Below are 27,645 nucleotides of genomic sequence, written 5' to 3' on the forward strand. Positions count from 1 at the left end.
AAGGTCATACAGATCACAGCGTGCTTAGATAGAACAAGGAACACAAGGTTATGTCCGCACAGGAGGTACAGAAAACATGATCACCATTAGCAAGATCAACATTATTTGAAGTTAGAGAGGTCAATTCAGCAGTCTAATAGTGGCAAGGAAGAAGCTGTTCTTGAACCTGTTGGTGCGTGTTCAAACTTCTGTATCTTCTGCCTGATGGAAGAGTTGAAGGAGAGCATTACCTGGGTGGGAGGGATCTTTGATGATGTTAGCAGCCTATTTGTGGCAACGAGAAGCATAAATGGTGTCCATGGATGCAAGGTTGACTTCAAAAAGTGATCTGTAATTTCTTATGGTCCTGGGCAGAGCAGTTGACATAGCAGGCAGTAATGCACCTGGACAGAATGCTTTCAGTGGTGCATCTAAAACCTAGTGAGAGTCCTTATGAACGTGCTGAATTTCCCAAGCTGCCTGAGGAAGAGGAGGATTGTTGTGCTTTCTTCTCTGTTGCATCTATTTGGGAGGTCCAGGACATTTGTCAGTTACCATCACTCCTAGGAACTTGATGCTCTCGACCCTCTCCACCTATCTTCATTGATGTAGGTAGGGGTGTGTTCTCCTCCTTTCTTCCTGAAGGAGATGATCAGTTCTTTTGTTTTGCCAACACAGATACAGGTTGTTAATCAGTGCACCACAACACCAAGCCCTCTATCTCCTTCCTGTATTCTGACTCATCTTTGTTTGATATCCATCCTATCACAGTGGTGTCATCAGTAAACTTGTAGATGGAATTTGGGCGTACAGGAAGAATACGAAGAGGCTGAGAATGCATCCTTGTGGGGCACCAGTGTTGAGGATTATTGTGGAGGAGATGCTATTATCTATCTTCACTGATTGCGGTCTGTTGGTCAGAAAACTGAAGATCCAGTTCAAGAGGGCAGAGCGGAGACCTAGATCTCAGAGTTTTGAGATTAGTCTGGAATGGATTATGGTGTTGAAGACAGAGGTTTAGTCAATGAGTAATAATCTGATATAGGTGTCCTTGTTATCCAGATGTTCTAGGGATGAGTGCAGGACTAGGGAAATGGTAAAAACAATGACTGCAGATGCTGGAAACCAGATTCTGGATTAGTGGTGCTGGAAGAGCACAGCAGTTCAGGCAGCATCCAAGGACAGCGAAATCAACGTTTTGGGCAAAAGCCCTTCATCAGGAACAAAGGCAAAGAGCCTGAAGCGTGGAGAGATAAGCTAGAGGAGGGTGGGGGTGGGGAGAAAGTAGCATAGAGTACAACGGGTGAGTGGGAGAGGGGATGAAGGTGATAGGTCAAGGAGGAGAGGGTGGAGTGGATAGGTGGAAAAGGAGATAAGCAGGTAGGACAAGTCCGGACAAGTCATGGGGACAGTGCTGAGCTGGAAGTTTGGAACTAGGGTGAGGTGGGGGAAGGGGAAATAAAGAAACTGTTGAAGTCCACATTGATGCCCTGGGGTTGAAGTGTTCCAAGGCGGAAGATGAGGCGTTCTTCCTCCAGGCGTCTAGTGGTGAGGGAGCGGCGGTAAAGGAGGCCCAGGACCTCCATGTCCTCGGCAGAGTGGGAGGGGGAGGTGAAATGTTGGGCCAGAGGGCGGTGTGGTTGATTGGTGCGGGTATCCCGGAGATGTTCCCTAAAGCGCTCTGCTAGGAGGCGCCCAGTCTCCCCAATGTAGAGGAGACCGCATCGGGAGCAACGGATACAATAAATGATATTGGTGGATGTGCAGGTAAAACTTTGATGGATGTGGAAGACTCCTTTGGGGCCTTGGATAGAGGTGAGGGAGGAGGTGTAGGCGCAGATTTTACAGTTCCTGCAGTGGCAGGGGAAGGTGCCAGGATTGGAGGGTGGGTTGTAGGGGGGCGTGGACCTGACCAGGTAGTCGCGGAGGGAACGGTCTTTGCGGAAGGCAGAAAGGGGTGGGGAGGGAAATATATCCCTGGCAGTGGGGTCTTTTTGGAGGTGGCGGAAATGTCAGCAGATGATTTAGTTTATGCGAAGGTTGGTAGGGTGGAAGGTGAGCACCAGGGGCATTCTGTCCTTGTTACGGTGGAGGGAAGGGAAATTGCGGTCTCTAAAGTAGGAGGCCTTCTGGTGTGTTCTGTGGTGGAACTGATCCTCTGGGAACAGATACGGCGGAGGCGGAGGAATTGGGAATACGGGATGGCATTTTTGCAAGAGGTAGGGTGGGAAGAGGTGTAATCCAGGTAGCTGTGGGAGTCGGTGGGTTTGTAAAAAAATATCAGTGTCAAATCGGTCGTCATTAATGGAGATGGAGAGGTCCAGGAAGGGGAGGGAGGTGCCTGAGATGGTCCAGGTAAATTTAAGGTCAGGGTGGAATGTGTTGGTCAAGTTGATGAATTGCTCAACCTCCTTGCGGGAACACAAGGTGGCGCCAATGCAGTCATCAATGTAGCGGAGGAAGAGGTGGGGAGTGGTGCAGGAATTACAGAAGATCAACTGTTCTACGTAGCCAAAGAGACAGGCATAGCTGGGGCCCATACGTGTGCCCATGGCTACCCCTTTGGTCTGGAGGAAGTGGGAAGATTCGAAGGAGAAATTGTTCAGGGTGAGGACCAGTTCGGCCAAACGAATGAGTGGGTCGGTGGAAGGGTACTGTTGGGGACGTCTGGAGAGGAAAGAATGGAGGGCTTGGAGGCCCTGGTCATGGCGGATGGAGGTGTAGAGCGATTGGATATCCATGGTGAAGATGAGGCGTTGGGGGCCAAGGAAATAGAAGTCTTGGAGGAGGTGGAAGGTGTGGGTGGTGTCTCGAACATATGTGGGGAGTTCCTGGACTAGGGGGGATAGGACAGTGTCAAGGTAGGTAGAGATGGGTTCAGCGGGGCAGGAGCATGCTGAGACAATGGGTCGGCCAGGCTTGTGGATCTTGGGAAGGAGGTAGAACCGGGCAGTGCGGGGTTCCTGGACTATGAGGTTGGAAGCTGTGGGTGGGAGATCTCCTGAGGTGATGAGGTTCTGTATGGTCTGGGAGATGATGGTTTGGTGATAGGGGGTGGGGTCATGGTCGAGGGGGCAGTAGGAAGAGGTGTCCTCGAGTTGGCGTTTGGCTTCAGCGGTGTAGAGGTCAGTGCGCCAGACTACCACTGTGCACCCTTTATCCGCTGGCTTGATGGTGAGGTTGGGATTGGAGCAGAGGGATTGGAGGGCTGCACGTTGTGAGGGAGAGAGGTTGGAGTGGGGGGGGGGGGGGGGGGGGGGGGGGGGGGGGCGGAAAACAGGTTGAGGTGGTTAACGTCCCGGCGGCAGTTGGAAATGAAGAGGTCGAGGGCAGGTAATAGGCCAGCGCGGGGTGTCCAGGTGGATGCAGTGTGTTGGAGGTGGGCAAAGGGGTCCTCAGAAGGTGGGCGGGAATCCTGATTGTGAAAGTAAGCGCGGATGCGACGGAAGAATTGTTCAACGTCACGGCATTTATTAAATTCATTGATGCGTGGATGGAGGGGGATGAAGGTGAGTCCTTTGCTGAGGACTGATCGTTCGTCCTCGGTGAGGGGGAGGTCTGGAGGGATGGTGAAAACTCGGCAGGGCTGGGAGCTGGGATCTGTGAGGGTGTGGAGCTGGGAGTGGGGGCGGAACCTGTAACTGGAGTGGGTGTGGTCGTGGCGGGAATGGGGGTGGAGTCATGAGCAGGGGTAGTGTTCCCCTCGGGGTTCTGGGGGGTTGGGGATAGTGACAGTGGGGTCTGTGGGGGACGTGTCAGCAGAATGCAGGTGAGTGGCCCTGGTGGGGGCGGAAGTGGTGGTGACCACAGCAGTCGGTGTGGCAGAAGTCACTGAGCATGTGGCATCAGCGATGATGTGAGGGGCGGAAGTGATGTCACGTGTGATGCATGAGGAATTGTGAAGGGCGGAAGTGGTTGTGGGAGTGGCCATGATGGGGGCGGAAGTGACATCCTCAATCAGCGTGGGGGTGGCAGCTGCATCAGCCGCATGGCTAATGGCGTCTGAATAGTTTCCGAGGTCAGGGGAATCTTCTGGAATGTTTGAGGAGGGTGGATAAAAGTTTGTTGTACTTATAGTTCTTGATGTTTGAGATGGAATTGAAATACTGTTTGTTGACAGTATGAATTTTCCTGAGGATGTAGTACAGAGTGGGTCCTTTGCAATTCTGAGAGAGTGTGGCCCTCAGCTGAGGCAGGGCTGACTGTAGAGAGGTTAGATGCCGGCGCATTGCTGCGAGCGTGGAGCGGAGGATCTTGGAGAACCGTTGCTGGTGTATTTGAATCTGTAGTCTGTACTGTTTGTCTTGTTCAGGTCCGAACTCTGCTGGTTTAACTAGGGAAATGGTGTCCACTGTTGGCTTATTTTGCCAGTAGGCAAATTGCAGGTGATGGAGACAGGCAGGGAGGCTCAAATTGATGTGGGCCATGACCAGCATCTTGGAGCACTTTGTGATCATGGAGGTCAGAGCCACTGAGCAGTAGTAATTAAGGCATGTTGCATGTACTTTCTTTGGCACCATGATAATGGTGGCCTTATTGAAGCAAGGAGGGACTTGTGGCTTGAAGGAGGGACAGGTTGAATATATATCAGTCAATACCTCTGCCAGCTGGTCTGCACAGGATCAAAGTGCAGGCTGGGAACTCTGACTGGACCCATCACTTTCCTGGGTTTGACTCTCAGGAAGACCAATCTGATGTCTGCAGCAGTGAAGGAAACAGGGGCGTCCAGGGCTGTTAGGGCAGGGCACACCAAGCCACTGGCATTCTGCTCAAATCGAGCACAGAAAACATTAGGCACATATCTTGTTCTGCTTAATTTTGTATCCTGTTGTGTTGTTTAGGTCTTGCCACAGGTGGTGTCGATATGGTTGGTTTGGGCCTCTAACTTGGTCTGGTCCTACTATTTGGCATTTCTGATAGCTTTGCAGAGGTCATATCTGGATTTTCTGTATAGGTTTGGGTGGTCTGACTTGAATGTCGCACACCTGGTCTTCAGATTGCCCTGGGTATTTCATTAGGACTTACTCAGGCAGCTATTTTCTATTTGAAAAATATTGAGCGAATCTAGGTAAAATTGTTCTCAACCAATTTTGCCCCATCAAGCTTGGGCCCGAGCCTATTACTACAATCACTGATAATTGAACCAGCTACATCTTGGAGTTGTACCCATAATCTGTAAAGGCTCCCCAGTATAGGTTCGCAGCCTGGCTGAGATCTTGCACAAACTTAAAGGGTTGCAGTCCAGAATGAAATTTTGTTAAAAACTGGGTCTGCAATCATTGACATGGCCGAATCAGTATCAACCCCCAATAGAACTGGTTGACTGATAAATCAGACGTTTAGTTTGATTGGGTTGTTGTTAAGCAATTTAATGGTTTCAAACCAGATTTTCCAGGGTATACACACTCTCCTGGATACTGGCCTATGAGTTATCTTACACAATTTAAATTTTAATAGGACTTTTTTGCTGTCTCAATTCTGTACATCAGCAGCAGCAAAGGGCTGCTGGCCCGCATCCTGAAGAAAACTAACCTTGTGACTGAGACTTGGCTTTGTTTTGAAGTTTTGCTGTGGGCCGACCTAGAGTCCTACTGTTCAGAATATATCCTGAGTGAGGCTATGCAATGCTCCCCAAGCTCAGTCGGCCTGGTGAGAGTGTGTCCACACCCATTGGAATACCCTGTAACTTACAAGCTCCACTTGCCACATTTTCTAAAGATAACCAGTTGCAGTGCCTGTTTTAAGTCCAGCTGGGCTTCAGCTAGGTGCATTTGAATGGTGATATCATTAATCCACATACCAACTGTCTAAGCATCTCATTAAGGGATAAACCAAAGTCACATACCTCTGCTAGTCAGAGTCAGAATCAAAAGCTATACAGCATGGAAACAGACCCTATGCTCCAACATGTCCATGCTGACCAGATATCCTAAATTAATCTAGTTCCATTTGCCAGTATTTGGCCTTATCCCTCTAAACCCCTCATGTTTATATACCCATTCAGATGCCTTTTAAAATGTTGTAATTTTAACAGCCTTCACCACTTCCTGTGGCAGCTCATTGGATATATGCACCATTCTGTGCATGAAAAAGTTGCCCCTTAAGTCCCTTTTAAATATTTCCCCTCTCACCCTAAACTATGCCTTTTGGTTTTGGACTCTCCTGCTCTGGGGAAAAGACCTTGGCTATTCAGCCTATGCCCCTCATGATTTTATAAACCTCTATAAAAGGTCACCCCTCAGCTTCCGATGCTCTAGGGAAAACAGTCCCAGCCTACTCAGCCTCGCTCTATCACTCAAACCCTCCAACCCTGGAAATATCCTTGTAAATCTTTTCTGAACCCTTAAGTTTCACAACACCCTTCTGATAGCAGGGAAACCAGAATTACATGCAGTATTCCAAATGTGACCTAACCAATGTTGCAGCTGTACAGGACATGACTTCCCAACTGGTATTCAATGCTCTGACTGATTAAGGAAAGCATACCAGACGCTTTCTTCACTATCCTATCCTATCTACCTGCACTCCAAGGTCTCTTTGTTCAGCAGCACTCCCCAGGACCTTATCATTCAGTGTACAAGTCCTACCCTGAGTGATCTTTCCAAAATGCAGTACCTCACATTTATCTAAATTAAACTCCATCTGCCACTCCTTGGCCCACTGATCAAGGTCCCATTGTACACGAGATAACCTTTTCACCGTCCACTATACCATCTATATTGCTATCAGCTGCAAACTTATAACCATTCCTCCTGTATCCACATCCAAATCATGTACACAAACGATAAATTGTTTAATTATCCACTGGATATGGTAGGACTGCAGAAATTAGATTTGATCTGTCAGCTGTGGTATCAGTGAACCCTCTCACTTGCTGCTTAACGCATAAGTGGTCCTATTTTGCAGCTTCACCAAATTGACACCTCATTGTTAGATGTCTTGGTGCTGCTGGTGACATGTCCTCCTGTATGCTTCTTTGAACCAGGGCTGAAATCCTGGCTTGTTGGTAATGGTGGAGTAAGGGCTACGTCAGGCCATGAATCTACAGATCGTGATGGAATATAATTCTGCAGCTTTTGATGGCTCTCAGCACCTCCTGAATGCCCAACCTCAAGTTGCTCAATCTGGTAATACTATCCTATTTAGCACAGCGATGGTGCTACACAACAAAATGGAGGGAATTTCATACATGAAGATGGGACTTTATCTCCACGACTTGTGGTCAGTTTTACTAATACTGTTATGGGCAGACGCATCTGTAGCAGACAGACTGGGGAGGATGAGGTCAATTATGTTTGTCCCTCTTGTTGTTTCTATCAACACCTGCCACAGTCCTTTAGGACCTGACCAGCTTAGTTGCTGGTGTTGCTGCTGAGGCACTCTTGGTGACAGAAATTGAAATCCTCCACCCAGATTACATTCTGTACACATACCACAGTCAATATTTCCTCCAAGTGATGTTCAACATGGAGCAGCACTGATTCATCACTAGAGGGAGTCACAGTATATGGCAATCAGCAGATTTCCATGTCCACATTTGATCTAATGATATGAGACTTCATTGGATCTGTAATCAATGTTGAAGGCTTAGCAGAGGGGACACTGAGACACTGTTTCCACAGACTGGGAACATAGAACAAGGATGTACAGTTTCAGTACAAGGGGTGATCATTTAGTACTGGAATGAGGAGAAATTTCTTCACTGAAATCTTTGGAATTCTCTACTTTATAGGACTGCACTATTGTTGAACATGTTCTGGTTTCTCTGGAAATAAAAGGACTTTTGGAGGGAGTATAACTCTCCCAAGATATCTACACACTTCTAATGCTGACCTCTTACGAGAACCTAAGTTTCATCATTCTACCATTGCAAGCAATGTCTTCAGGCTCCTAGATACTCACCTCCAAAATTCCCCCTCTAAACACTCCACCACTTCTCTTTTAAGGCAGACCTTCAAAACCCTCTCTGTCCGATCAGGTTTTAGACTGCTGTCCTGATATCGGTTTGAAACTCTGTACAGGTCATTCTGCTATAACGCACATTTTGTTAATGCGGATTCACTATAATGGGATTGACGAATTGGGGACACTGTTTCAATAGCACGAACTTTTAAAGCACATATTGCTTTAATGCGATTTTGGCCCCATTAGTTTAAATGGCGCTAATATTATGCGATTTTTTTAAAACATGGGATTGCAAGAGAACGGAAGTACCACGTTACAGCAGAACTGACTGAATCTACTTTCGTTAATGTTTAGGAGAGCACCTTGGTAATTTCATTATGTTAAAGGCGCTTAATAAATGCATTTTTTGCTGTCGCACACATTTCAATTTATGACAATATTTGCAATTTGAGTTCAAAGAGCATCTTTTCCAAAATCCAGCTTCTGGTTCAATGCAAATACTAGAATTACGGCCACCACTACTATTTAAAACACAATGCTGTAAGATAAGATCTCATACAATATTAGGGAATGAAAAAAGCCTTCACGTGGCACTAAAGGAACATGTAGTTGTGCCTGAAGGTAGTAATATAATATTTAATTCTTCAACAGCAGACTGTTTTTCGAGGCAAATCCAAGAGGCAGTGTTACAGTGAAATATTTACTTCATGAAAAATTCTTTAAAATATTCACACATGTAGAAATACAATACATTTGAAACCACATTGTGAGAAGAGTTCATTAACACAATAACCTGAAAGTGTTTTTTACTTTTCCATCCTCTAAAATATCCTGAAATCTTATTTTGGCAGAGATCCATAGGCAAATGTTCCAAAAGTTCAAAAGGTTGCTTAATGAATGCCATGTGTTCAGAACAATTACAATTACAGTTCAGCATTATTTTTGTGGCAGGGAGTTTTCCTGACCAGGAACATGTATTACCAGTATATGACACCAATCATACACAAGACTTATCAGTAGAATTTACTCACATAACTTGTAAAACAAATGCTGAAAGATTACAAATTAGTACCAAGAAAAAGTGAGGAACTAACTGCTTTCAGATAGAAGAGATCAATCTAATAAGAACTAGAAAATTCTCTTCTATCCCCACCACAAAGATGTAGCTGAACATCTTGTACAAGAAGATATTATATAAATATTATATATATTACTACACAAATACCAAATGGCCATGGCACATGGTCAGAAAGAGAGATCAGCTCACAGTGACAAGCTTCAGTATTTATCTGCCAGTGTTGCGTAAGTTTCCATGTTACGTGTGCATTGATGTCAGTGACAGTACAGGCATGGACTGGCCCACCTTCATTTCACACCAATTTGCTTTTATAAAGTTGGGTCAGTAAATAATGAAATTAATTTGAGTTTTTAAAATCAGCTTCATTGCTCTAACAGGAGAGGAATGTCACACTACTGGAAAATGTATGCACAAATTACAGTGTAATGACACACTCATGTTTGACTCACAATCCATTTAACGATATGACACTCCACACTAGTGACGTTGTTTAGTAATACTGTGTTCCTGTGTATGTGTGCTCATTGCTCCACCTGGTGGTGATCACACTTATATAACTGCAAAAGCATTTGTTTACAATCTTTAAAGCAGTTACATCATTGCTTTTCAATCATTACTTCAAATGATGAATGTTAGTTGCTGCTTCACCATTTTGATCAGTAGAGTGTAATATCCAAGTGCTCATCCAATGGCAAACTTTGCTAATTGCAGAGAAATTCCTTCTCAGCAGTCTACGTAAATGATTGAGCAAAACATGGCTGGTCTAATTAGCAAGTTTGCTGACAATACAAAGATAGGTGGAGTTGCGTATAGTAAGGAGGATTGTCAGAGGATACGGCAGGATATAGATCAGTTGGAGGAATGGGCAGAAAAATGGCAGATGGAGTTTAATCTGGACAAAATGGGAGGTGATGCATTTTGGAAGGTAGAGATGGAAATTATACAGTGAATGGCAGAACTCTTAGTATTGATATGCAGAGTGATCTGGGTGTGCAGGTCCATAAATCACCAAAGGTGGCAGTGCAAGTAGATAAAGTAGTTTTTTTTAAAAAAGACCTATAGCATGCTTGCCATCCTCACAAAGGAGCTCCGAAAGCTTGTACTTCTAAATAAACCTGTTGGACTATAACCTTGTGTCATGTGATTTTTAACTAGGTCCACCTTAGTCCAACACTGGCATCTCCATCATTGAAAGGGACACGGAGTACAAGGATAGGCAAGGTACGCAGCAGCTTTATAAAAACTTTAGTTAGGCCACACTTAGAATATTGGTTCTGGTCACCACACTACCAAAAGGACGTGGATACTTTGGAGAGCATGCAAAAAAGGTTTACCAGGAATTTGCTTGGTATTGGTGATTTTAGCTATGACAAAAGGTGGGATAGACTGGACTTGTTTTCACTGGAATGCAGCAGGTTGAGTGGTGACCTGATAGAAGTTTAAAAGATTGTGAATGGCATGGACAGAATGGAAAGTAGAGGCTTTTTCCCCAGGGTGGAAAGGTCAATTATTAGGGATACAGGTTCAATGTGTTAGGAGTGGGGGGGGGAGGAAGGGCAAAGAGTTTAAATGTGATAAGCGAGGTATGTTTTTCACACAAAAGGATGGGGAGTGCAGAAACACACTGCCGGGGTAGTGGTGGAAGCAACACAATAAAAGCATTTAAGATGCACCTGGATGAATACATGAATAAGTAAGCAGGGAATTGAGGGATATGGATCCTGTACATAAAGACAGTTTTAGTATGCAAGGGGAAAGTATTTCAGGGCAAGCTTGGAGGGCTGAAGGGCTTGTTCCTGTGCTGTATCGTTCTTTATTCAGTAAGCTGTGAAAACTACGTGGGCAGTTGTGAGAGTGTGCACAAGTGAATGCAAGACACTGCAGTTAGCCAAAAACACACACATCCTTTGTTTCCTCCTCCTCCCTAAACGCTTATTTATCAATGGGTCAGGAGAGGGGAGTCCTGGCTGAAAGCGAAACCATCTCCAACTTTCACACGAATTCCACCAAGGCCAGCTCAGCCAGTGCTCCACTAAAGGCAAATGCATGACCAAAGTTGGTTAAAACCAACTCCTTAGCTTTGACCAATAACCAACCTGTGAACTAATCTACCTGCCTCTAGCTTTGTTAAAGCAAAAAGGCAAAACAAGGTCTATTGGCTAGCTCTGCCTTTTAATAGTCATGTCTTTTTCTTATAAATTATCATACGATACTTTAAATAAATTTTGAAGTTGATTTTCTAAAAAATTCATGTTTAATGTTGTACCAAAGTATACCTTTCTGAAATTCTCATTGTCCCCTTGAAATAACAAAAAAGAATGTAATCATTCTCCTTCATTCGAAAGTATGAACTTCCCTGGACTATACAAAGCGCGATTCTGATATTTTAACTTTGAATCCCAAACACAGACCTCAAGCTTCCCTTTATTATTAAGGGAAGATATGTTACAACATCAATTTTATAAGAGAAAGTTAAGTCAGGTTAGAAACAGGTGGAAAGACAATACCCCAAACCGCTCACATGCGCCTCCTTACAATCAGCAGCATGACGTCTTGATGAAATTGGTATCTAATCACAGAGCACCTAAAAGGGCTGGTGGAAAAAGAAAAAAGAAAAAAAAAGAAAAATCGCTGTACTAATTTCCCTTGGGCTACGAGAAAATACCTTATTTGTCACGCTAAATTACCATGCATTCATAACATTTGATTATTCTAATCAAATAATAGCAACTCACCCTATGGATTCAGAAAACAACCCAGATGCAGGAAGAGGAAAATGCTGTACTATAGGAAACTATAAAAACACATGGTGCTTTCATCCTGGAACATTTGAAATGCAGGCACACATGACTTTCAATTGAAAGGAGAAATGTATTTTTAAAAACTTACCAGCCACAAGCAATATTTGAAATAATGCACATTGTTATTCTGCCTCTAAAAGTTTCTATTTCACACTATTCATGAAGATATGCATGACAGAATGTTATAAAATCAAGAAATGAAACCATGGATGCGGATTAGCATACAACTAATTCATCACAAAAAAAAGGACTAAGAATTGGAAAAAATAAGCAAAAGCTGAAACTAGACTGTTCTGCAACAATCTAATTACAAAGCTGGCAATGTAGCAATCTATGTGGGCTATCCCTGTGCTAAATTTAAAATGAATTGGAGGTATTTTGATGACTGCTTACACTTAATTTGGGATCAAACATCTACCTTGCTATGAACATCCATAACTCATGTTTTAAAAAAGGTATAAATTTTCATCTCAGGATTATAAATCTTAGGTTAGGGAATCATCCAAGTGATAAAAGATGATTAGGAGTATAATAAACAAAAGGGTATCACTCACTGTCTCCATTTTAAAAATATATTAAAATATTTATGCAGTTCCCAGATAAAAGAAGCTAATACAGTTGTAGAAAACGTTCTTTGGTGAGACTAAAATTCTGAGAAAAAAGCATTATACATTAAATTAGAGATATAAATTGCCAATGCAGGTCAAAAGGTTTTTTGAAGCCAATGGATAGCTTGTTTACCTCTGTTTGGAAAATCCCAAGTATATCACATTGTCATCAAGTGGAGGTTGGGGTGGTGCCTTTGGTGTAATTTGTGTATATTTTTGCTCACAGAAGCAAGCAGTCAGTAGTCCAGTTCAAGGCCAGACTGAGCTGGCTGCAGCTCACTGAATCAAAGGAAAAACAAGTAAGCAAAATTGCAGCATAACCAGAGAAAATACTAACTTCATCATTCATCATGCAGAATATGGATGTGAGCTCAAGTTCAAATTTGAGCCAGCGATATTGAGAAGGAGAGAGACTGAAAGGTTTGTCTAGCTTGGAGATTGAGGAAGAAATCTACATTAATCCTCAGGTAAAAACATGCAGTTAGATTGGAGAATACAGAGGAACCTCGATTATCCAAATTACACAGGCAGGGAGTATTTTATTTGGATTAGTCAAATAATTACCAGATAATCAAATGCCAGATAATCAAATGCCAGATAACACAGTTTAGCCAAGCATCAGGACCTTGTGATCTTGTTCAGATAATCCAAAACTTGGATAATCGAATGCCAGATAATCGCGGTTCCTCTGTATAGAGAGCCTGAAGTTGGAGAAGGTTTCAGCCATGAGGTTTCTCAAAAAACAAGTCAGAGGATCACTTAGGCTAAGGTTAATGGAAGGATCCATATATGAAGAAATGTCATTTATCAGGAGATAGCTAGAACAATGTGAATTGTAGAGAGCTGTGGCATGCCTCTGCATTGGTTCCAGAAAAAAAAGAGAATTAATTTTAAAGATTTTGTAAGCTAAGGATTCATAGCACATGTGGTTATACAGTGTTAGTCACTCTTGCTTTGATTTTTTAGATAATATAAAAGGATGTTTTTGTTTAAAAATATGAAATCTTGAGGTGTACTTTATATCAGGTAATCACTGGATGTGAACCTTCTCTTCAAACATTATCGTCTCTTATGATGGCAAAGACCCAGTTTACAAATTGAACACAATACAGTTATTCAGAATAATAATGTATGTTAATTTTAGTTCATGAAATAATGATCTTGAACATGCATATTTTATTTTCCAAAAATGTCTGCAGCAATGGAAAACAATACAAAAATGGTCCGTGTCCACTAGGTTTTAGAAGAGTGAATTATCACATTAACCTACAAAACAATTTAGTGCGGGAAATGAGACATATTTTAACCAGAATGAAGAAACAAGTTAAAAATAAATTAAGGTAAAAATGTTTTATTGTGGATTCACTAGCCACTATGTATAATATTTTCAAAACTCAAAGTTTTAGGAATTTCTGATCAGCAATACCATAAAAAGTAGATTAAAACCTGAATATTCATGAAAATATATCAAAACTAAACTATCCACTTTGGTTTACCAGTAATACCTATGGCTATATAGTTAACACAAATTTATATTTTTCAGATGAAGCAAGTTTAAATCTCAGAGAAACAAGTGGTGAAAAATTGAAAACACAGGAGGTAAAAGGCTAAAACCCCTCATCCAGGAGCACTTAGCTAGTTTCATTCTCATCTATCTAGGCGGTGCAAGTGATACAATGACTTTTCTTCCTGTACAGTCACTTCTGAAATCCAAAGGCTTCTACTTACTGACCATATTTATAACTAGATTCTATCTTTCACCTATGATATCCAAAACACATTGGGTTAAACCTGTGCTGAGAACAGGGTAAAAGTGAGAACTGCAGATGCTAGAGATTAGAATAGAGACTGTGGTGCTGGAAAAGCACAGTAGGTCAGGCAGCATCCAAGGAGCAGGAAAATTGACATTTTGGGCAAAAGCCTTTCATCTGCGCTGAGAACAACTAGTGATCTTGACTTTTCCTCAGTTTCTAGTTTGCCATATTACTAGTCTGACATTTATTGCTGAATAAAAGGTTCCTTTAGACTATGGATTGGCTTTGGTCCATGCAAATGACATTTCCCAGTGACAGATCCTTCCTAAAATCTGGTAACCTTCTGAAGCTGAATTGGACTGTTCACAATCTTTCATCCCAAGGCAACATGCCAACCCACATATCTGTGTCATTGCTAACAGCACTTACTACCAGATCCATAATGCTGCTTGATTTTGATCCTGCCTCAGCTCAACTACTGTAGAAACCTTCATGTATGCCTTTACTACCTCAACATTGGACTATTCCAATGCATTCCAGGCTGAAGTTCAATCTTCTGCCTCGTCGTGAAAAACAGAAGGAGGATGACAGTCCTGTAAATGGAGCGCCTTTGTACAGTCAGGTGTTAAGTTACCCACTGCACAACTACTTGCTTCTGACCTGCTCCACTGCCACAGTACTTCTATTATTATACTCATTGGTATAACATGCTGGAAATCAAGTCCCACTATTCATCAATTCATCATTTCATCATAAATGTTAAAAGTTTTTAAAAGTTTTTCAGATCCTCCAATTTACCTGACTTTCAAACCCAAGTTGACAGACAGCATTTTCTGCACTTAACAATAATTACTAATTAATTTACTAATTAAAAGTCACAGCTTGCAGAAACTGAAGGAGAAGTAAATTGGTTTGCTTCATGCTTAAAAGTGGCTTATACTGCAGAAAAGGAGAGACAGCTCCTGAGCTAGTGGAGATCTGAAGGCTTTTCACAATCTTGTTCTCAGCTCCAAGCTGTTAGAACCAGTTATATAGTTGACAGGCAGAAGGTCATTGTTGTTGATAAGAGGATACTAGTTCAAAGACCAGTTACTGATCACAAGGTGAATCTCCATTTGTACTGCTCATCTGTAAAACTACACTTCAACTAATGTTTGAACAAACATTTGGAATAAACGGTGCTTATATGGAGTGTTAGGTTACTTAAGAATCAGATGTACAGCATGAAAACAGACCCTTCGATCCAACTCTTCCATGCCAACCAGATATCCCAACCTAATCTAGTCCCATTTGCCTGCATTTGGCCCATGTCTCTCTAAACCTTGCCTATTGATATTCCCACCCAGCTGCCTTTTAAATGTTCTAATTGTACCAGCCTCCACTTCCTCTGGCAGCTAATTCCTATACATACACCACCCCATGAGAAAATGTTGCTCCTTAGGTCCCTTTTATATCTTTCTCCTCTCACCCTAAACCTATGCCGTCTAGTTGTGGATCGCACACCCCAGGGAAAAGACTTTGTCTATTTATCCTATCCATGCCCCTCATGATTTTATAAACCTGTATGAGGTCACCCCTCAGCCTCCGACACTCCAGAGAATACAGCCCCAGCCTATTTAGCCTCTCCATATAGCTCAAATCCTGGCAACATCTTTGTAAATCTTTTCTGAATCTTTTCAAATTTCACAACATCTTTCCAATAGAAAGGAGACCAGATTTGCGTGCAATATTCCAAAAGTAGCCTAACCAATGTTTTGTACAACCGCAACATGACCTTCCAACTCTGATACTCCATGCTCTGACCAATAAAAGAAAGCATACCAAATGCCTTCTTCACTATTCTATGTACCTGTGACTCTCAAGGAACTATGAACCTGCACTCCATGGTCTCTTGGTTCAGCAACACTCCCCAGGAGCTTACCATTAAGTGGACAAGTCCTACTCTGATTGCTCTTCCAAAATGCAGCACCTCGCATTTATCTAAATTAAACTCCATCTGCCACTCCTCAGCCTATTGGCACAGCTGATCAAGATCCTGTCATACTCCGAGATAACCTTCTTTGCTGTCCACTGCACTTCCAATTTTGGTGTCACCTGCAAACTTACTAACTATATCTCCTATGTTCACATCCAAATCATTTATAAAAGTTATGGAAAGCAGTGGACCCAGCATCAATACTTATGGCACACCTCTGGCCACAGGCCTCCAGTCTGAAAAGCAACCCTCCACCACCTTCTACCTTCGAGCCAGTCCTGTATCCAAATGGCTAGTTCTCCTTGAATTCCATGAGATCTAACCTTGCTAACCAGTCTCTCATGAGGAACCTTGTCAAACACCCTACTGAAGTGCATATAGATCATGCCTACTGCTCTGCCTTCAGTGCTTTTTATTACTTCTTCAGAAAACGCAATCAAGTTCATAAGACATGATTTACCACACAAAAAGCCATGCTGACTATCCCAAAATCAGTTCTTGCCATTCCAAGTACATGTCAATCCGTGCTTTTGGAACCTACAGTAATCCTTCAACAATTCAGTTTTAAAAAGTATTTTACCATTTTAGTACACACAATCAGAAAAATAAGAGTCATGGTATTTACAATGGCCAGTTTCTGGTCAATAGTAACCCCCAGGATGTTACAGTGGGGAATACCAAAACAGTGGTGTCATTGAATGTCAACAAGAATAGTTAGATTGTTTCATATTGGAGATAGTCATTGCCTGGCATTTGTGTGGCACAAATAGCCAAGCTTTGAAACCATCTAGGTCTTATTTCATTTGTACCTGGTCTGCCTCAGTATCTGAGGAGACAACAATGGTGCTGAACATCAGCAAACGTTCCCACTTCCAACCTTACAATAGAGGGAAGGGCAATTATGAAGCAGGTAAAAATGGTTGGTACCAAGACACTACTGCAGCTGAGATGACTGGCCTCCAACAACCACAACCATCTTCCTTCGTGCTAGGTATGACTCCAATTGGCTCAGAATTCTCTCCCCTCCTATTCCCAATGATTCTAGTTTTGCTGGTTCTCCTTGATACCACTCTCGGTCACTTGATGTCAAGGATATTTGTACTCACCTCCCCTCTGGAGTTGAGCTCTTTTGTACATATTTGATCCAAAGCTTTAATGAATTTAGGAGCAGAGTGACCCTGGTGGAAAAAGTGAGCCTCAATGAGCATATTATTAGTAAACAAGTACTACTTGATCCCATTGTTGATGACCCCTTCAGTGAGTGTACTGATGATTCAGAGTGGACTAATGGAGCCACATTTGGCAGGTTGGATTGATCTTGCTTAAAGTGTATACAGCAATTTTATACCTTGGTGGGTAGACCACAGCATTGTAGCTATACAAGAACGGTTTGCCTAGGTGCACAGCAACATTCTAGAATACAAGTCTTCAGCATTATTGCTGGAATATTGTCAGAGCCCAGAGCATTTGACACAGTGACTTCAGCTATGGAATGGATGAAATTGGTTGAAGACTGGCCTTTAACATTGGTGATTTCAGGAGGAGGCCATAAAGGATTATCCAATCAGCACTCCTGACCAAAGATTGTTGATTGCTTCAGCTTTGTTTTTTGCACTGATGTGATGTGCTGCTACTGAGGATGGGTATATTTGTGGAGCCTCCATGTCCAGTCAGTTGTTTAATTGTGCACCACCCTTCAAATTCACCACTTAGATCCAAACCATTGGTTGTGGAGTTTCTTAACTCTATTTATCACTGGCTGTTTATGCTGTTTGGCATGCAAGTAGTCCTGTAATCTAGCTTGACCAGGCTAACATCTCATTTTTAGGAATGCCTGGTCCTGCTTCTGTTGTGTTCTCCTGCACGCTTCACTGTACTAAGTTTGATCGCCGGGTAATGGTGGAGTGGGGAATATGCCAGGCTGAGGTCACGGATGGTGTTGTTAAGTACAATCTTGCTGCTGCTAATGACCTATTGTCTCATGGATGTCTAATGTTGAATTGCGAGATCTGTTCAAGATCGGATAGTGCCACAGAACATGGAGGGTATCCTCAAAGTGAATGCAGGACTTTGTATAGTTCTATGGAAACAGTTGGCAGTCCCACTAATTCTGTAATGGACAGTTGCAGCTGGCAGATGAAGGAGAATGAGATCCAGTATTTTTTTTTCCTTGTTGGTTCCCTCATCAGCTGCTCCACAATTGGCTCTGCTGCATTGGGGATGAGTAAAAATGTAGCAATTCAACCAAAAATGATTTAATTGTAAGGGGAATAGATAGGTGTTTGTGGCCATAGATGAGACTCCAGGATGTATCTTGCCTTCCCAGTGTTTGTCTCAAAATGGTTACAGAACATTCTGAAGGAGAAGGGTGAATAGCCAGTAGTCACGGCAAACATTGATACCAGTGACAGAGATGAAAAGAATATAGATGAAGCAAAAACAACAAAAACATAGGGCATTAGGAAGCAAGTTGAAAAGTAACACCTCATAAGATAGTGATCTCAGGATCACTACCAGTAACATGTGCTAGTCAGAGTAGAAATAGCAGGATATATCAGATCAACATGTGGCTAAGAAGGTGTGAGGGTGAGTGTTTCAGATTCCTGGAGCATTGTGACTGGTTCTGGGAGAAGTGGGAACAATGTAAACTGGACAAATTACACCTGGGCAGGACAGGGACAGATGCCTGAGGGAGAGTATTTAGCATTGTGGCTTGGGAGGGTTTAAATTAAATTGGAAGGGGGGTGTGAACTTGTGTGAGAATGTGAATAGGGTATAAGCAAATAGAGAGAGAGTTAAGTTTGAGTTTTGTGAAACACTAGGTTCAGCTGAGCATGACTCAGATAAGAACTTGCAGTTAACAATGTGGTGCTGGAGGCAAGGGTAATAGGTTAACAAGGTGGAAAAGCATTCCTTATGTACAACCATTTAACAATTTTGGAAGCATTCAGTATGTAAGGTCAGTTTAACAAGGTGAAAAATATTCATTATGTGAAGCCAGTTATTCATTGTATAACAGCAGATGGCTTAAATCTTTACTATTGACACTCGCTGACTCTAACAGTCACCCAAATCAATATGTATGTTGCCTGATCTAGATGTTCCTCCCTGTAAAATGACTATATAACTCATTAAGAAACTGCTATTCCAGAGAGGACCGGGAACCCATGTCCCTGCACACATGGGCAATTGTTCTCTCTCCCTCCAGGGCCAGAAATAGAGATGGAGGTTCTAAAACTATACTGTGTTGCGGAGTGTTTTGCTTCAGCTGACGGTGGGGGAGGTGCACGGTGGGGGGGAACTACATATGCAAGGAGTCAGAGGATGGACTGAATCAAGGTCAAGAACTAAAGACAATACAGGAAAATAAGAGGAGTGATAAGCAGAGGAATCAGAAGGCCAGAATCAAATAAGACCACAGAACAAAATAAGTGGGATGGGATAAAGAACATTAAAAAGACAAACCTTAAGGCTTTGCACCTGAACACTCACAGCATTTGATATGAAGTAGAGGAAAAGAAATGAAACTAATTGAATTGCGATTAAAAGTAGAGGATAGAGAAAAAGAACAAAAGGCCTGCGCAGATCAAAAAGAAAAAAAAGAGAAGAGGGAGAGAAAAAAAAAAGAGGAGGGGAAAAAAAAAGGAAGAGAGAGAGGGAGTTTGAACTTCATAAATTGATACTTAGACAGGGTTGGGTGGGTTACTCTTCGGAGGGTCGGTGTGCACTTGTTGGGCCAAAGGGCCTGTTTCCACACTGTAGGGATTCTATGATATGAAGTGCGTTGGAGTTTGTGCCTGAAACCTACAGACAAATGTTTCAGGAACTTAAGGAAGGACTCTGGTCAAACTAAATTAGAGAGAGAAATTATTTTCAAGGAGTTCAAAAATTAACTTCCTGAGGTAGTGAGAACTCATATGGAAGAGCGGAGAGTTAAAATGGCATGATTAGCAGCTGAAGTGGATGATTAGGAGTTGGTTTATAAATAAAAGTTTGGCCTCTAACATCAATTTCAATCCATGAGGGACAGGTAGAAAGTGAGGAAAAGAGAATGCCTCACATGGTAAGGGAAAGGAAGATCTCAGTGAAAATCATAAGCATTGACCAGACACTCAACTGGACTCACCACATAAACACAGTGGCTACAAGAGCAGGTCAGAGACTAGGATACTGCGGCAAGGAACTCACCTCCTGACTCCCCAGAAAGCCTGTCCCCCATTTATAAAGGCACAAGTCAGGAGTGTAATGGAACACTTTCCACTTGCCTGGATGGGTGCAGCTCCAACAACACACAAGCTTGACACCATCCAGAACAAAGCAACCAGCTTGACTGGCACATCAACAAACATTCAAGCCCTCCACCACCAATGTTCAGTAGCAGCAGTGTGTACTATCTACAAGATGCACTGCAGAAAATCACCAAAGATCCTTAGACAACACCTTCCAAACCCACAACCATTTCCATCTAGAAGGACAAGGGCAGCATATACATGAGAACACCACCCCGTGGAAGTTCCTCTCTAAGCCATTCACCATTCTGACTTAAAAATATATCACCGTTCCTTCACAGTTGTTGGGTCAAAATCCTGGAATTCCCTCCCTACCGACATTGTGGGTCAACTCACAGCAAGTGGACTGTAGTGATTCAAGAAGGCAACTCACCACCACATTCTCAAGGGCAAATAGGAATAGGATATCAATGTTGGCCAGCCAGTGATGCCCAAGTTCCACAAGTGATTTTTAAAAAAGCAAGGTTTAGTGGGCCTTATCAAGTCGAAAGGAGATAGAATGAAGTGAACTATTTGATAAGGACTCCAGACAGAAAGAAATCTCACAGAATGTGTCATGTGAATATGCTCAAAAGATATTTTGATGGGAAAGGAAAGCAAAAGGAGACTGTGTTATTGATTTCAACACTGAGTGAAGAACCAAGTTCAGAGGATTCTGGTGAACATTCCTCAAATTAAATTGGACAATGAGGAAATTGTCAAAAATTGGGATAAATTGAGTTACCTTCCTGAAGAAAACTCAGAGTTAGTGCTATCATATGGTGAGATATGTGGAAGTAAGCTGGAAAGAATTAACCTAATTAGGCATGATATAGATATAGGAAGTGCTGTTTCAATTAAGCAACATCTTTATAGACATATCCCTCTAAAGTTAGTAAAGTCTCAAAAGGAGAATGAACGCATGCTCCAAGACAACATAATCAAAGTGAGTTACAGTGACTGGAGCTTATCCATAGTAATGGTGCCAAAAACAGATGGCACCCAATGGCTAATGTGTGGACTAACGCAAAGTCACAAAGATTCATGCATATCCGATTCCACATTTGGAAGACTGTGCTGAAAAGGTGGGACAAGCACCTTATATTTCTAAGTTAGACTTGCTCGGAGAGTACTGGCAGGTACCTTTATACAAAAGAGCAAAGACAATTTCGGCTTTCATAACACCAAATGGACTATACCAATTTAAAGTCATGTCATTTGGTATGAAAAATACACCAGCCATATTTCAGAGACAAACCAATAAAAATCAATAAATTTCCGAATTACCCAATTGTGTAGTTTAAATTGATGACCTGGTGATATTTAGTCACACACGGAAGGAATATTTGCAATGTTTATCAGAATTGTTCAATCGACTTCAGGTAGCAGGCTGGGTGATAAATCTGGCTAAAAGTGAATTTGCCAAAGCCCACGTCACGTCCCTGGACTTGACATGTTACTGGACATGGAAAAATGGCCCCACGGAAATGCAAAAAAAAAAGTTTCTCGACAAAAACAACAACATTACAATTCCTGGGATTGAGTGGGTTTTATCAGAAATATGTACCAAATTTAGCAGTGTGGCTGCTCCACTCACTGAATTAGTAAAGAAAAGCAAAAAGTTTAGTGGACAGTGGACTTTCAGAAGGCATTTGACAGCCTGAAAGCAGTGTTAGCCACCCCTAATTACGCAAAACCATTCAAGGTGGTTATCAGTGCAGTGCTCTTACAGGAAGAGGACGAGAAGATAGATAGAAAGAACTATCGGATATCGAAGAGTGGCCAGAGTACCTGTAATCATTACCAACTAACCTGTGTAAAGGGGATGCCTTTTCTTTGATCGGGCTTTATTTTGACTCGACCGCATGACCAAAGAGTGTCAGAGGGGTCACCTAGCTTGTACAAGCTTTAATAAAAACTTTAACTGTTTGCAGAAGTTGATGTGTGCAAATTGCCTCTAGTGTGTGAAACCCCAGGAAATGAACATAACACCATCAGGAATATCGACCCGCGTGCTCCTCGGATGCTTAAGCCCTTCATCTCAAAACATTGACTCTCCTGCTCGGATGCTGCCTGACCTACTGTGCTTTTCCTGTGCCATATGTTTCGACTCTGATCTCCAACATCTACAGTCCTCGCTTTCTCCTAGTAACGTATTTGAGACAAATCATATACACTGATCATAACCCATTGAGGTTTGCGGAGAAATTAAAAGGCAAAAATTTCCATACGGTTTAGATGGAGCTTGTTGTTACAGCCAGCCAGTTTGAAAGTGGTATATGTCGCAGGACGAGAAAACATGATTGCCAACGCGTTGTCGAGACTTGAGACTGAATGAGAAACAGAGGCGTTCAGTGGCAGGATTAAAAGGACTGAAACAGAATGTAGTAGTGCAAGTTTATAGTCAATGTAATGTATATGTGTGTTGCAGTTTACTAACAATTTAGGATTATGGGGTTTTATAATGAAGCAAACTTTGGATGTTGATGGTTCACATTTTTTTTTTAAAAATGGGGGAGGTGTAACAATGCTACTCCTTTAACAAGGTTATGTTGTCCTTGGTTTTTTTTAAACCGGGGATTTGGGTGGGGGGAGGCAGGTGATGGGGGCAGCTTTTATTTACTTGAAGAGGCTAGCAATGTTTGAGAAGATTTGTAGCTCAGGTTGATGACATGTCTGTAAGTTAGCTCACTGAGCTTGAAGCTTCAGACATTTTGTCACCTTACCAGGTAACACCATCAGTGAGAGTCTTTGCTGTAGCGCCGGTGGTATGTCCCACCTCTCTATTTATTGTTCTTGGTTTCTTAAGGAAGGTGATGTCATTTCCAGTTCTTTTCTTCAAGGGAAGGTAGACAGAATCTAAGTTGATGTGTTTATTGATGGAGTTCTGGTTAGAATGCAGTGTCTCAGAATTCTCGTGCGTGTCTTTGTTTCCCCTGTCCTAGGATGTGTGTGTTGTCCCAGTCAAAGTGGTGTCCTTCTTTGTCTGTACGTATGGAAACTAGTGAGAGTCGGTTGTGTCTTTTGGTGGTCAGTTGGTGTTCATGTATCCTGATGGCAAGTTTCCTGCTAGCTTGTCTGATGTAGTGTTTATTTTTACAGTTCTTGCATGGTATCTTGTAAATGACAGGCATAAAATTCACAAAAGAAAAGAACGACAACAGACTCCCATTCCTAGACATGACAGTTGAACATACAGTTAACAGAAACCTTCAAACCAGCGTCTACAGAAAAAACAGACACTGACCAAATACTTTGCTTCTAAAGCAATCATCCCAACATCCACAAAGAGTGGCATTAAGACATTACTTCAATGAGCTACATCACACTGCAGCATCCAAAGAACTACAAAAAGCAGAAGGAAAATATTTCTACAATGTTTTCAAGAAAAACAGGTACCCAATAAACACAATCTGTCGATTCCTCAGAAAACAAACCCAAACAAGCAGACACAATGCAACTAAAGACTATAGCCACATTAGCTTACAAAGACATATCAGAAATGACTTTCAAGACTACTCAAACCCCTTGGTATCATGGTAGCCCACAAACCTACCAACATACTTAAATAGAAACTAATGAACCTAAAGGATCCATTAGATACGACCAAAAAGAGTAATGTCATTTACAAGATACCATGCAAGAACTATTTTTAAAAAACTACATCGGACAAACTAGCAGGAAACATGAACACCAACTGGCCACCCACTCTCACTAGTTTCCATATATACAGACAAAGAAGGACACTGCTTTTACTGGGACAACATACACATCCTAGGACAGGGGAAACAAAGACATGCACAAGAATTCTTAGTGGCATGGCATTCTAACCAGAACTCCATCAATAAACACAAATCGACTTAGATTCTATCTACCTGCCCTTGAAAAAAAAGAAACAAAGACCTATAAATAGAGAGGTGGGTCATACCACCAGTGCTTCACCAGAGACTCTCACTGATGTTACCTAGTATGGTGTCAAAATGTCTGAAAACAAATCTTCAAGTTCAGCGAGCTAACTTACAGACTTGAAGAAGCTTTTAAGTGTTTTTGAAAAGGAGAGTGGCCAGTTCTCCCAATTCAGGGTTTGGTTTGGTTTCAGCAAGCTGTTTTGTTTGCAACTGCTGGTTAAGTTTTAGCTAGAAACACAGAAGTTGCTGGACCCAAAGAACAACCCCAAGTTAACCCTCTCTCTCCCTGACATCTCTCCTGTAAGAACCTGTGTGTATCTGAATTTAGTTTTTTGACAAGGAGGTACTTATAGTAAGATTGCAAGTATTTGCAACAGCATCATTAAGTTGCGAATAGAGTTAATTGGGTTTTCAGAGAAGTTATGTTATTCTATATCCTGTTCTCTTTTGTTTGTTCATAAATAAATTCTGTTTTGTTTAAAACCAAGTGGTTGGGCTAGTGCATTCCTCACGGAATATCCCCTTTACACCTGCTTAAAGCAACTAGAAAAATTAGTCTGGGCCACCATATTGAAGTGTTTTGAGAGGGTCTGACCTGCTTCATAACACCCTAGTGTGGAAGCAGCCATTCAGTCCAGACCCAAGCTCTGAAAAGCATCCCACCCAGACCCAACCCATCCTTGTAACCCTTGGTACATCTTCCATAGCCTACCCACCTAACCTGCACACCCTGGATTCTATGGGCAATTTAGTATGGCCAATCTACCTAACTTGCATATCTTTGGATGGTGGGAGGAAACCCACACAGACACTGAGAAAGAGCATAGAGAGAAGTGATTTGTGAGTTGGTTAACTGAGTAGCATGAGCTGCCAATGAAATAGGTTAGTGGAGACTTTGGTCTATCAAATTTGGTTGAAGTGTGCAGTTAGCACATTACCAAAATGTGCCATGGGCATTGGGGAGGGTAGCCTTCATAGCAAGAGGATTTGAGCATAAGAACAAAGATGTCTTGCTGCAATTATATACGGGGCATTGGTACGACACATAGCTTTGGTCTCGAGAGGAAGGGTATCCTTGCTATTGAGGGACTACAGCGTAAGTTTATCAAATTGTTTACTCGGATGGCAAGATTGATGTATGAGAAGAGACGGAGTTGGTTAGGATTGTATTCACTGCCATTCAGAAGAATGACAGAGGATTGCATAAAAATAAAATCCTAACAGGACTGACAAAAAAAGGTTAGATGCAGAAAGAATGCTTCTGAGGAGTCCAGCACCAGGGGTCACAGGTTAAAGGATAAGAGGAAAACCTTTTTGGACTGAGATGAGAAATTTCTTCACCCGGACAGTGGTGAGAATTCACAACGACAGAAAGCAGTTGAAGCCAAAATGTGCCGAGTTTTCAAGAAAGAGGTGGTTATAGTTCTTGGAGCTACAAGGTGTCAAGAGATATAGGGGAATGGTAGGATTAGGGTTGAAGCTTGATGTGGCAGCATGGTGGCTCAGTGGTTAGCACTGCTGCCTCACAGCACCAGGGACCCGGGTTCAATTCCAGTCTCGGGCAATCGTCTGTGTGGAGTTTGCACATTCTCAGTGTCTGTCTGCGTTTCCTCCAGAAGCTCCGGTTTTCTCCCACAGTCCAAAGATGCAGGTTAGGTGAATTGGCAATGCTAAATTGCCCATAGTGTTAGGTGCATTAGTCAGGGGTAAATGTGGAGGAATGGGTCTGGATGGGTTGCTTTTCAGAGGGTCGGTGTGGACTTGTTGGGCCGATGGGCCTGTTGTTTCTACACTGTAGGGAATCTAATCAGCCATGATCATACTGAATGGTGCAGCAAGCTCAAGGAGTTGAGGAGTCTACTCCTGCGCCTATGTTTATATGTTCGTCATAATCAAATAGCTTGTGTTGGAAAAGTATCAAATTGTGTACACAAAAGGGTCAACAGAGAACAGAAATGAACTCAAATCAAATTATCTGCCAATTCTTAACATCCAGGCTTGAGCACAAAAGATAGGTAAGTTAAATGACAATTGTAGATTTTTAAACTTTAACCCCCATAACTTTGAAACCATACTCCAGCAAGTTAATATGCATGGTAAAAATTAGGCACAGAAAACTTAGTCAAAAACTGATTATTTAATGTAGACAGTGTTATAATAAGCAGTACTATGCCAAGTTTCATGTTGATTACATGGTAATCAGTATTAAATTATTTTGCACTGGAAAATAAAGTAATACATGCAAATTTATGTTCAGCAATGATGTGAATGTCTTCAATCCCTCAAGTCAGAAGTTCAAAAGATCCATTGCAAAGACATGAACACTATTTAAACTGAGATTTGAGTATAATATGTCATAGATATATCATAAATTGTATACTTTTGGTTCAGATGTTAAAATCAGAACTTCATCTGCCCTCAGGTAAAAGTTAAAGCGTATTTGTCAGGTGTAGGGAAGTTCTCCTGAGTCCTGATCAATGATTATGCTTCAACTAATTAAAAAAAGATGGTGATTATATTGGACCTTTCGGTATACAAACAGACTGCCATTTTCCAGACTTTAATGATAATAACTACACTTCAGAAATATTTCATCAGTTGTAAAGCAGTTAGAACTGTTTTATATCCACAAGTCTGTTCATTTGAAATCTTGAATACAAAGTTAATTTTAAAAATTCTTGCTCTGACTACACAATATGTTTCATGCCCCCAGAATGTTCTAGTGCATTTCAACGTACTACTGAAGTAGTCTCAGTGGAAATGTACGAAACGTGACAGCCAATGTATACAAAGGAAGATCTCAAATCATAAAAGTTCCATGAAATGTAACAGTCAGATAAACATGTTTTTCTGAAAGATTATGTTAGATGAGAAATAAACATTGGTCAGGATACCTGGCGGCAGTACCTGCTCTTTAAATATTGCCACGGGATCTTTACATCAACCAAATAGGACAGACAGGGCCTGAGTTTAATTGCTCATCTGAAAGATGCTTTATCAATACTCAATGCAGTGCTGCAGGTCAACCTAGTCTTGTGTTCAAATTTCTGCAGTGAGGATTGAATTTAGGATTTGATTCAAGAGATGAGATTGCAACCACAGCCGCAAAGTCGGTATTGCTGACACAGTGGTTAGCGTATTTGAGACTAACTGGGTTAATGTTTGATTATTTCAATTTCAGATTCAAGGTATATTTAAGTCAATTAAACCATTTATATTAAACCATTAAAATATACTGCAGTATTTTAGGCATAGCCTAGGAATGATTATTTCAACCATAACTGGAATAATTCTTGAAATGTTTCATTGCTATACAAACATTATTTTTTGATTTTATCTTCAAAAATCTACAAAGATCCTGAAAAGCTA

The 27,645-nt window shown here is 41.9% G+C and overlaps 1 protein-coding gene across 6 annotated transcripts in view; it reads right to left on the reverse strand.

Annotated features, from left to right (window-relative positions):
* LOC140466907 (SRSF protein kinase 2-like) overlaps positions 1-27,645 on the reverse strand; it is a 220,224-nt gene that overhangs the window by 174,500 nt on the left and 18,079 nt on the right. The window contains exon 3 of one of the 6 annotated variants that reach the window (XM_072562710.1): positions 12,505-12,650. The exons of the other annotated variants lie outside the window; for them this stretch is intronic. The gene's annotated coding sequence lies outside the window, so the exon portion shown is untranslated. The remainder of the gene's footprint in view (positions 1-12,504; positions 12,651-27,645) is intronic. 6 annotated transcript variants of the gene reach the window in all.

Source organism: Chiloscyllium punctatum, chromosome 44 (assembly GCF_047496795.1).
Source record: "Chiloscyllium punctatum isolate Juve2018m chromosome 44, sChiPun1.3, whole genome shotgun sequence".
NCBI lineage: Eukaryota > Metazoa > Chordata > Chondrichthyes > Orectolobiformes > Hemiscylliidae > Chiloscyllium > Chiloscyllium punctatum.